Consider the following 10,648-nt stretch of genomic DNA (forward strand, 5'->3'; position numbering starts at 1 on the left):
ATTTTCGGTGGGAAAGGTGTCCAAGTCTGACCTTGCCCCTAGGTATTCCTGCACCATGTAAATCAGATGCTGGCGATGGTTGCTGCAACCGATCATACCTTGGGGCTGCACACTAAAAAATTGCCTGAACGCATTGGTCAGACGGCCACCTTCTCCACCGTTCCTTCTGACCAATGCCTCAGCAACACGTAGTCCATGACCAGGAGTTTGTATCCTCCCAGTCTCTGGGAATGCATTGCACAGACCTTTTGCAAGGCCTTCCAGAGATGTCTCATCCTCTGCTCCCTCTGCGACGGCAAGATAAGGTCGGCAACCTTACCCTTGTACCATGGATCAAGGAGAGTGGCCAGCCAGTAATGGTCCCTCTCCTTGATCCGAAGAATACGAGGATCCTTCCGCAGGCTTTGTAGGATCAGGGAGGCCATGCAGCGTAGGTTAGCTGAGGCGTTCGGTCCAGAGTCCTCTTGGTCACTAAGGACAACATGATCCGCAGCTACCTCCCCCCAGCCAAGTACAAGTCCACGGGTTTCTTGGGACTGTAAATCATCCCTACAAGACTGCTGCTGCTGCTGATGTTGAGTGCCAGCCTCCACCTCCATGCTGACACAATCATCCTCCTCCTCCTCCTCCTCATCCTCTTCCTGTGTGATGGATGGCACAGTAGGAACACTGTCTGGATAAAGGGGGCCTTGAGAGGCAAGGAAGTTCTCCTCTTCCTGCCTCTGTTCTGCCTCAAGTGCCCTGTTTATTATTCCACGCAGCGTATGCTCCAAGAGGTGGACAAGAGGTACAGTGTCACTGATGCATGCACTGTCACTGCTCACCATCCTTGTGGCCTCCTCAAACGGTGACAGGACAGTGCATGCATTCCTGATCATGCCCCACTGGCATGGTGAGAAAAAACCGAGCTCCCCTGACCCTGTCCTGGTGCCGTAGTCGCACAGGTACTCATTGATGGCCCTCTGCTGCGTGTGCAGCCGCTGCAGCATGGCCAACGTTGAGTTCCACCTGGTGTGCATGTCACATATAAGGCGGTTCTTGGGCAGGTTCAACTCCTTTTGGAGCTCAGCCAGCCGAGCACAGGCATTAATTGATTGGCGGAAATGCACACAGACTTTCCTGGCCTGCTTCAGGACATCCTGTAAGCCCGGGTACCTGCCCAAGAACCGCTGCACCACCAGGTTAAGGACGCGTTAAGGAGGGTTAGTTGTCCCTGTCAGAGGGCAGAGAGGAGGATGGTGCCATTGTTGCAAACCACCATTCCTGGCTTAAGCTGGCGTGGTGTCAACCATCTCTCGGCCTGCCCCCGCAGAGCTGACAAAACATCTGCCCCAGTGGGGCTCCTGTCCCCCAAACAAACCTGCACGAGCACGGCATGGCATCGTTTTGCCTGCATACTTGCTTAGCCCCTGGAACACCTACGGAGCACCGCTGGTTCTGAGGACAGAGCACTGGAAGAGGCCATGGAGGAAGAAGAAGCGGAGGGGGTGGAGGAGAGAGATGTGTCACAACCAATAGTAGCATTTTGGAGGCGTGGTGGCGGAACAACCTCCAACACTACTGCACCTTGTCCTGCATCCTTCCCAGCTGCCAGAAGAGTGACCCAATGGGCCGTGAAAGACAGGTAACGTCCCTGTCCATGCCTGCTGGACCATGAGTCAGTGGTAATATGCACCTTACAGCTGACCGCCCTGTCCAGCGAGGCAAAGACATTGCCTTCCACATGCCGGTAGAGAGCCGGAATTGCCTTCTGTGAGAAAAAGTGGCGTTTGGGGACCTGCCACTGAGGAACCGCACATTGTACAAACTCACGGAAGGGGGCCGAGTCTACCAACTGAAAAGGCAGCAGTTGAAGTGCTAGCAATTTAGCCAAGCTAGCATTCAACCGCTGGGCATGTGGATGGCTGGGAGTGAACTTCTTTCGGCGGTCCAGCAGCTGGGGAAGGGACATTTGCCTGCTATAATCAGACGTGGGTGTACTGTTAGCAGAGTGCCCGGAAGCACTTGGCTGTGACACACCTAATTCTACACCTTCATTCCTCTCAGAGCAGGTTTCAGAGAGGACTGAAGGTCTAGTGGGGTTGGAGATCCCAGCTGTTGAGGAGCAAGGAGAGGTCCACTTTGTTCTCTGGTGTGGGTCTTTGAGGTACGCTTGCCAACAAGCTGCATGGCAGGTCAACATATGTCTGGTCAAGCATGTGGTGCCCAAGCGGCTGATGTTTTGGCCACGCGAGATACGCTTGAGACATATGTTGCAAATAGCAGCGGTGCGATCTGATGCACTCGTCTCAAAAAAGGCCCACACCAAAGAACTTTTAGAATAACGCGCAGAGGCAGCGCCCTGCACAGGCGGAGCTCTGCGGTGTGATTCAGTCGGTGAGCTGCCCCTAAGCTGGCCCCCGGAGGGCATCCTGCCTCATTGGACATGTGCCTCCTCCTCCTCTCTCCTACCAGGCACCCATGTGGAGTCACTGCCCTTATCATCCCCTACCTCTTCATTGCTGGAGCAAACCTGTCAGTATGCTGCAGCTTGTGGAACATGACTGCCATATTGCTGTCCTTCTTGAGCATCCCCTCTCTCTGCGCTCACGCTACTGCCTTCCTCTAGCTGAGTATCATCATCAGAGCCTACAAAACACTGGGCATCCTCCTGGAGCATGTACCCAACACTGTGCTCAAAGAGTTCAGGAGACTCCTCAGGAGGACGTGGTGGGTCTAGGGAAGGAGTCACTGATGATGACATTGAGAGGAGGGAAGACGATGCGTTGGCAGCTGCTTTGCTAGTACCCTGAGCCTGGGTGAAAGAGGATGAGGAGGATGAAGAGGGCTTGGTCATCCACTCTACCAAGTCGTTGGCATGTTGCGGCTCAACATGTCCAACTGCCGAAAAGAAGGACAAGCGTGTCCCATGGCCACGTGCTGGTGGTGATGATGCACCGCCTCCATGACCAGCACTGTTGTCTCTAGACACAGAGCCTGCTTGCCCTCTTTTATCGGCTCGCGCCTGTCTGCCTCTCCTTGCTGGCCTTCCAGACATGGTAATGGCCTGAAGGGAGATGGGAAAACCAGCAAGTGGGTAGTGTATATTGTGCTGGAGGCACGCACAACACCCACTAACTCCTGCAGATGGCTGATGGCTCAATTAGAGAAGAGCTATGTAGGTGGATATAACGGTGTATACTGTGGTCAGGGCACGCAGACAGCACGCACAATCTCCTACAACTGACTGCAAGCTCTATTTAAAAAGAGCAAGATAGCTAGCTATATAGGTGGATATAGTGGTGTATACTGCGGTCAGAGCAAGCAGACAGCACGCACAATCTCCTACAACTGACTGCAAGCTCTATTTAAAAAGAGCAAGATAGCTAGCTATATAGGTTGATATAACGGTGTATACTGTGGTCAGGGCATGCAGACAGCACGCACAATCTCCTAACGCTGACTGCAAGCTCTATTTAAAAAGAGCAAGATAGTTAGCTATATAGGTGGATATAGCGGTGTATACTGCGGTCAGGGCACGCAGACAGCACGCACAATCTCCTACAACTGACTGCAAGCTCTATTTAAAAAGAGCAAGATAGTTAGCTATATAGGTGGATATAGCGGTGTATACTGCGGTCAGGGCACGCAGACAGCACGCACAATCTCCTACAACTGACTGCAAGCTCTATTTAAAAAGAGCAAGATAGTTAGCTATATAGGTGGATATTTTTTTAATGATTATCTGCTACCAATCATACAAATTTTCATTACAAATCAAATATCAGTTAACATTCACTTTACAAATTAACAAACAATAAACTATACAATCAAAGGGAAAACAACTTTACATGTCATCTTCCCCATCTACTTCTTCAGAGGAAAAATCTATAAGTAGGGCATCACTTCTACTACTAGGCCCTGGCAATGGCCTAGGTTCCAGCTCAGGTGGTGGAGCCCTCTTTTTCTTTTTCTTTCCCTGTTTCTTCCTGATTGTGACCCACGCCACCTCACCCTCCTCATCAGACACCTCTTTTGGGCGTTTCCGAGCCCCTTTTATTGAGATTTCCATCTCCTCTTCCCCAGACCTATCCTCACTGGCCGAGGAATCGGACAAAGAGGCAGCGACCAGACGCCTACCTGGCCGACATCTCCGAGGAAAAGGAGTAGGAACAGAAACTTGGGAATGGGAACCCTGAGCTTTCTCACCCGAAGGAGGAGGCCCAACTACCTCAGCTTGCCCAACATTTTGTTCAGACATTTGGACTTCAATAACAGGGGCCTGGGCAGCTTCAGCAGGCCGTACTCCTTTCTCTTTTTGAGGAACCCTACTTGCCCTTTGGGCTCGAGACTCCCCTTGCAACTCAGGAACACCCTCCTGACTCTCCCCCCTTGAATTCTGCCCAGTAGGGGGCGGAGCACTATCCCTCCCTGGCCTACCACCTGCTGCTGCTTCACCCCTGTAAGCCCTGGGGCACCTACTAAAGGGATGCCCCATCTGGCCACAAAGGTTGCAGCAGATTAAACCGCAGGTGTCACCTGAGTGCCCAAACTTGTTGCACTTGGTGCAGCGCATAACTGTGCAGTCTGCACTCAAATGAGTTGGACACCCACACCTAAAACATCGGCGGGGCTGGCCCGGGTAGAACACCAGGATTCTGTCCCTACCCAGGAACGCACTCCCTGGGACATGTGCAACTGTGTTGCCAGATCTTCTTAAGCGAATCCTGGTGTTCCATGCCCCATTCCATACCCCACGTTCGTCCAGGCATTTATTCAAAGGGCACAGCAACTGACCGTGTCTACCCAGTTGCTATGTCCTCCGGAGGCAGACTCTCATTTCTTACTAACACTGTAAGACTTTTAATATCTTCCTGTCTGCTCAATGGGATCAGGCGGAATCCCTTCCAAGGATCAGTCCCCCTGACTAGCCCAAAAGCAGTAATGAATCGCTCCATGGTCACTGCGTTAGTAAAGCTGACATCGAAGTCCGGGGAACCCGATGGGTGAATTACAGCAAATAATTCCCCCACCTTGAACCCTAACGCCAGGACCATGTCCACGACTTGCCCTCTCGTGGGGCACTGACCAGTACTCTCCCACCTTAGTTGAACTACGTTTCTACGCTTGCGCTCTGGACCACCTGTTCCCCTAGACCAAGAATTGGCCCCAGAGGTCTGATCAGCCGGAGGCACTCTAAAATTACTGGCCCCGAACTGATGGTACAGGTGGTCCAGAGGCACACTGGACCCAACCACATTGGCGTAGGAGCGTTTTTCGCCAAGAGCTGTCAGCAATCTTACCTCCGGCGTACCCCTTAATACGGGTCCCAGAGGGGGAGCTTCTGTTACCAATACTGGGGGAACGGCTTGGGAAGAGGTTTTTCCCTTCCCAGCACAATAACTCACATTCCCCCCACCATTTGCACCATTCTGATCCTCCAGGGAAACTTCCTCTTCGGAACTATCAAATAGAGCGTTCCAATCTTCCTGCCATTCTACCTCCATGTGGGCCCCACAGGAATCCACCAACACCTGGCCCTGTTCCTGCAGGGATCCCTCTAAGCCACGAATATATGCCATTGCGGGATTCTCCCCATCTAACTCACCCATTGGGCAGTCACCCCAGGCAGTAACTTGCCCTGGCTCTATATTATTTGACATTTCAATACAAATGTTTTCATTAGAATTACCCTGACCGGAAGGAGGGCCCGAAACCATAGTAGTCGGCTGGATGCATCCCTCGCGGCCTACTTCCGGTTCCGCCAGTGTCACTTCCGGTCGCTGGCTAACCCCGCCGGAAGCCAACCCGCGCACCGGAAGTGCGTCATCCCCCTCTATTACACTACCATTGGCCTCTCGACCAGAAGCACCGCCCCTCCTCCCGCGGGAAGACGGCGTTTTTTTGCTCACGGCCGCCATTGCCGAGTTAACAGACGCCATGCCGCCGGCTGATACTGTACCGCTCCCCACAGCGGCAGCCAAGCTGGCCAGACTCTTCCCATCCTCCACACACACCCCGGCTCCCTTACCCTGAGACCCGCTTGCGGCAGCGGCGGCCGACAACGCAACTGACGGCGTGCCCTGCTTGCAACTACCGGCTGGGATCATTGGGGACTGTATTGGTAAGTCCATTTTCTCTAGTCTAGCCAGCTGAACCACCGGAATCTTCTTCTCCTTGGTATCCTTCTTCTCTTTATTGTCTCTTTGTTGCCTCCTTCCTACATCATTGGGGTCTAACCTGCCTTCATGGGACACAGCCTCGGTCATAGGCTGGCAACCCTTAGGCTTACCTGACCCCTCTGTAAGATTACTGGAGTCAGCAGTTTTGTCTTTAGGGACATTTTTCACTTTTCCAGGTTTCTCTGCACCTTTACTCACTGGGACTGTCTCTTTGCAGGTCAATGGCTTTCCCTCACCCACAGTCTTTCTCATTGGTTTCTCACCATCCATCTTTCCTTCCACCACTCTTTCTGTCTATTCACGGGTGGCCACCTCAGAGGGACCCGCCATTTCCTCCTCTTGCGTTGTGTTCGGGGCTGGATGCTGTCTACGGCGTCTCCCTGCCTGGGTCCCCTCGTCACATGCAATTCTCATCGCTTTGTCCACATTAGATAGAAAGTCTTTCTCACCAGAAGCACTGTCAATCAGGTTGGATAACAGCTCACCAATCATGTTGCACTGCTTCTTCAATCCGTCTATCACCGTCTTATACTCCTGTCTCTTTACAACGCCCGATCTGTCTCTCCGGTTCCTTAGCTCCGCCAGGACCTTCATTTTCTCGCAGTACCTGTGGGAAGCCTTCACAATTAAGCTTTTAGCTTTCTTCCTTCTGTCTGCAGATTTCTCTGCATCCTCTCCTGGCTGTCTCAGAGACCAATCTGCAAGATCCAGTTGGTTCTCCAAGAACAACCTCTCCTCCTTGACGAACTCCAGGAGCTTAGGGGCTCCACGTCCTTCATTAGGCTAAGAAACAGGCCCCTGGCCTGGGCTGACTGACGCCATCAGCTCCCTCTCCTCCTCCACCACTCTGGAAGTCCTCAGAGATCAGAGCACGCAGACAGCACGCACAATCTCTTACCACTGACTGCAAGCTCTATTTAAAAAGAGTAAGATAGCTAGCTATATAGGTGGATATAGCGGTGTATACTGCGGTCAGGGCACGCAGACAGCACGCACAATCTACTACAACTGACTGTAAGCTCTATTTAAAAAGAGTAAGATAGCTAGCTATATAGGTGGATATAGCGGTGTATACTGCGGTCAGGGCATGCAGACAGCACGCACAATCTCCTACAACTGACTGCAAGCTCTATTAAAAAAGAGAAATATAGCTAGCTATATAGGTGGATATAATGGTGTATACTGCAGCCAGGGCACGCAGACAACAACCACTACAGAAGAGCAAGAACGCAAAATCAGCCGATAACGAACAATGTATACTGTGTTGAAGGTACACAGAACACCCACTAACTCCTACAGATGCCAATGCACTACACAAGGCCTCCGTGCTGGCGGCCTTATATAGTGTGGGGCGTGTATTACACAGCCTGAGCGATGATTGGCCACAGGCATCCTGCCTGTGGCCAATCATGGCTCTCCTCGCTGCCGGCGCTGTGATTGGCCAAGCATGCGGGGTCACAGTGCAAGCTTGGCCAATCATGAGCCAGCAATGCACTGCGATGTTGCAGTGCATTGTGGGCCGTGAGCCCCACACGAATTTGGCGCGAACGGACCATAACGTTCGGTATTCGCCGAACAGGCAAACAGCCGATGTTCGAGTCGAACGTACGTTCGACTCGAACACGAAGCTCATCCCTACTGTTTATTATGACATTCTTGTTTGGCTCATTTTTAAAACATAATGATAACAGAAATCACCCAAATGGCCTTGATGAAAAGTTTTCCTTGGGGTGCATTCTCAGCATACAAAAATAAAGTATAACAACTAAAATCATATTTTTTTAACAAAAAAGCTAATTAGAAATTATGGATGAAAACCCCCAGCCCAATGGGGTTGTTGCAACTGCCAATGTCCAGCATGTGGGTGGGGCTGCTGTGGTGGGGCATCCAAATCATAGATCTGGGTTCTTGATAAAAATTTCTCCCCTCCTCCCCTTGTTGAGGAGCTGGAGGACTAGTTCCTTGCACAAACTCCTTTGGTCCACATCCATCTCCCTCAATTTATTTGCTGCCAGCCAAATGCCTCAGCTGCATCTGGGGCCATAGTGATAGCAGTTGTTGCGTGGCTCAGGAAGGCAGCTGTGGCCTCGTCAAGGTTTTTGCTTTTCCTGGCCCTTTTAGAAGGAGGGCGTAGGGGAGGGATCTGGGACTCCGTGTGGCTGCTGGCCACAGGCTCCTCCTGACTGACACTTTCCTGTGTATGAAAATGTGACATAATTATTATTTTTGTAAAAATGTTGGTCATCAATCACACACAATTTTTTTTTTTTTTTTTTTATATTTTTTATTGAGTTTGCACAATTTACAAGTTATACAGTTACAGTGAAGTAAACGCGTATATTGCAAGTATCGTAAACCAAACTACATGTGTGGCTAAACTCACTGTCATGGTTATGCAATAGTTTGTCTACTTACCTGTTTCCATGTGTTCATCTAGAGACCAGCCGACCCTCACCTGACTGCTTTTGTAATCCATCCTCTGGCATGGCTCCACCCTAGCTCCTATCAGGGAGCTCTATATTAACCTGTGCACTGCAGGCCAACCCTGCTGATAAACCTTTGTGTGTTAGCTTCCTGTTACCTGCCGTGTGCTCTTCTGTTGTTCCGCTACCGACTTTGGCGTGTCCTTGACTATCCCTGTTTGCCTGTGATCCTGACCTTTTGGCGTGTCCCTAACTATTCCTGTCTGCTTGTGGCCCCAACCTTGGCTTTGTCCCTCACTATCCCTATCCTCCTGTTGCCTACTGTGGGTGTGAGCTGGGGGACCCTGGGGGTCGCGACCTGGAGCCAGTTGCAGCCAAGTCCATCCTCAACACTAGAGGCTCTGGTGAACACCTGCTGGTTCTTAGACTCCGCACCCCAGGGAATCTTAGGCTCTAACCCCAGTGGGATCTGTCTCCTGTCCGCAGCAGTCAGCCGTAGGGTCCACAACCTTGCGGTGCACTCCTGATCCCTACGGTGTGCATCTGTCACCTCGCCTCAAGGTGACCTGACACTTACAATCTGTAATCTCGATTATGAGTAACAACTTCCAAAAGGAACAACAGTTTGAGGGAATCTCGTTGGCGGAGGATGATTAATGAATAGGGTTGAGAGGGTAGGTAGGAGAAGGGAGGAGGGGAGGTAGGAGGGTAGGGAAAAAAAAAAGGAGAGAGCAGCAAGATCATCAGAGAGTTAAACATTCTAATCATCAATGTTTGCATTTTTCATTGTACCAGGTGGACCAAGGAATCCAAAGTTGTCTAGTTGAGGAGTGTTTGGTTGTCTTACTTGTGAGGGTAGTTTCATATACAAAGTGTGTTTGGACTAGGTTGATAACTTCCACTCTAAGTGGGATGGTGCTTGTTTTCCAGTTCCTTGTGAGCAGGAGTTTCGTGGCTAATAGGACATGTTTGACTACTTGTCTATGAGCTGGAAGTAGGTCATCAATAGTTAGGTTGAGAACGGCTAACTGTGGGGATAGAATTATAGGAAAATTTAGAATTTCCTGCAGCAGGGTTTGAATGTCGTTCCAGAGGTTTTGTATCAGGAGACAGGACCATAGGATGTGTAGTAGGGTGCCAGAGTGTCCACAATTTCTCCAGCAATCAGGCAAGGTAGGTTTGTGGAATTTGGCTATTCTATGGAGGGGCCAGATACCATCGCATGAGTGTTTTTTGTGTGAGTTCCCACAGTGCGGTGCATGTGGTAAATGTATATGGAGTTGAGTGCAGTAAGCCATTGTTGGTCTGAGAATTGGAGTTGTAAGTCCAATTCCAAATCTAGGAGGGGTTTGAATTTGTGAAACGCGTGTTTTTCCTGCAGTGTGGAATAAATGATGGCCACTCCCTTAGTAGTGGGGTTAGTGGAGAAAAAATATTCCCATAGTATCATGGGAAGGGTGCCTTCTATCGAGGGGTGGGCTAAGAGGCATGTTTGTATTCTTATGGTATGTCAAGAAGTCTTTGGGGGGGCTCCGTGTTTCGAACGGATTTGATGGAGGGACTTGTTATTTATCATGGTGAGAAGTTCATGAGTGGAGGATATCTTAGTTGCAATCCATTGTGGAATAGTTAGGTCCGGTGTAAGGTGCTTCAGAGCTTTGAGAGGGATGTGAATTTGTTTGGTCTGAAGTTGTGACCATGTAGTGTGATGTAGTGTTCTCCATGCTTTGATAGAGGCTTGTACAGGTGGGGAGTAGTGTCGTAAGAAGGTGGTAGAAGAAGTTGTGTTAAGCAGCCAGTCTCGGAGGTTCGGGCCTGGTGTTTCTGCATTCTCAATAGATCCCCAGAGTGTGGTGGGTGTGGGTAGCAACCAATCTTTCATCTGAGATAGAATCGTAGCTGAGTAGTAATCTCTTATGTCAGTGAACCCCACCCCTCCTCTAGATCTTTGTTTGATAACTTTAGCATGGTTACATCTAGATTTTTTTCCTTGCCATACATATTGGTTCAGGACAGACTGCAGGGACGTAAGGTATGAAGCTGAGAGTGGGATGGGCAGTACCC

This window comes from Lithobates pipiens, unplaced genomic scaffold, assembly GCF_037356315.1.
Source record: "Lithobates pipiens isolate NorthernLeopardFrog02 unplaced genomic scaffold, aLitPip1_a1.2 Scaffold_8, whole genome shotgun sequence".
In the NCBI taxonomy this organism is placed as follows: domain Eukaryota; kingdom Metazoa; phylum Chordata; class Amphibia; order Anura; family Ranidae; genus Lithobates; species Lithobates pipiens.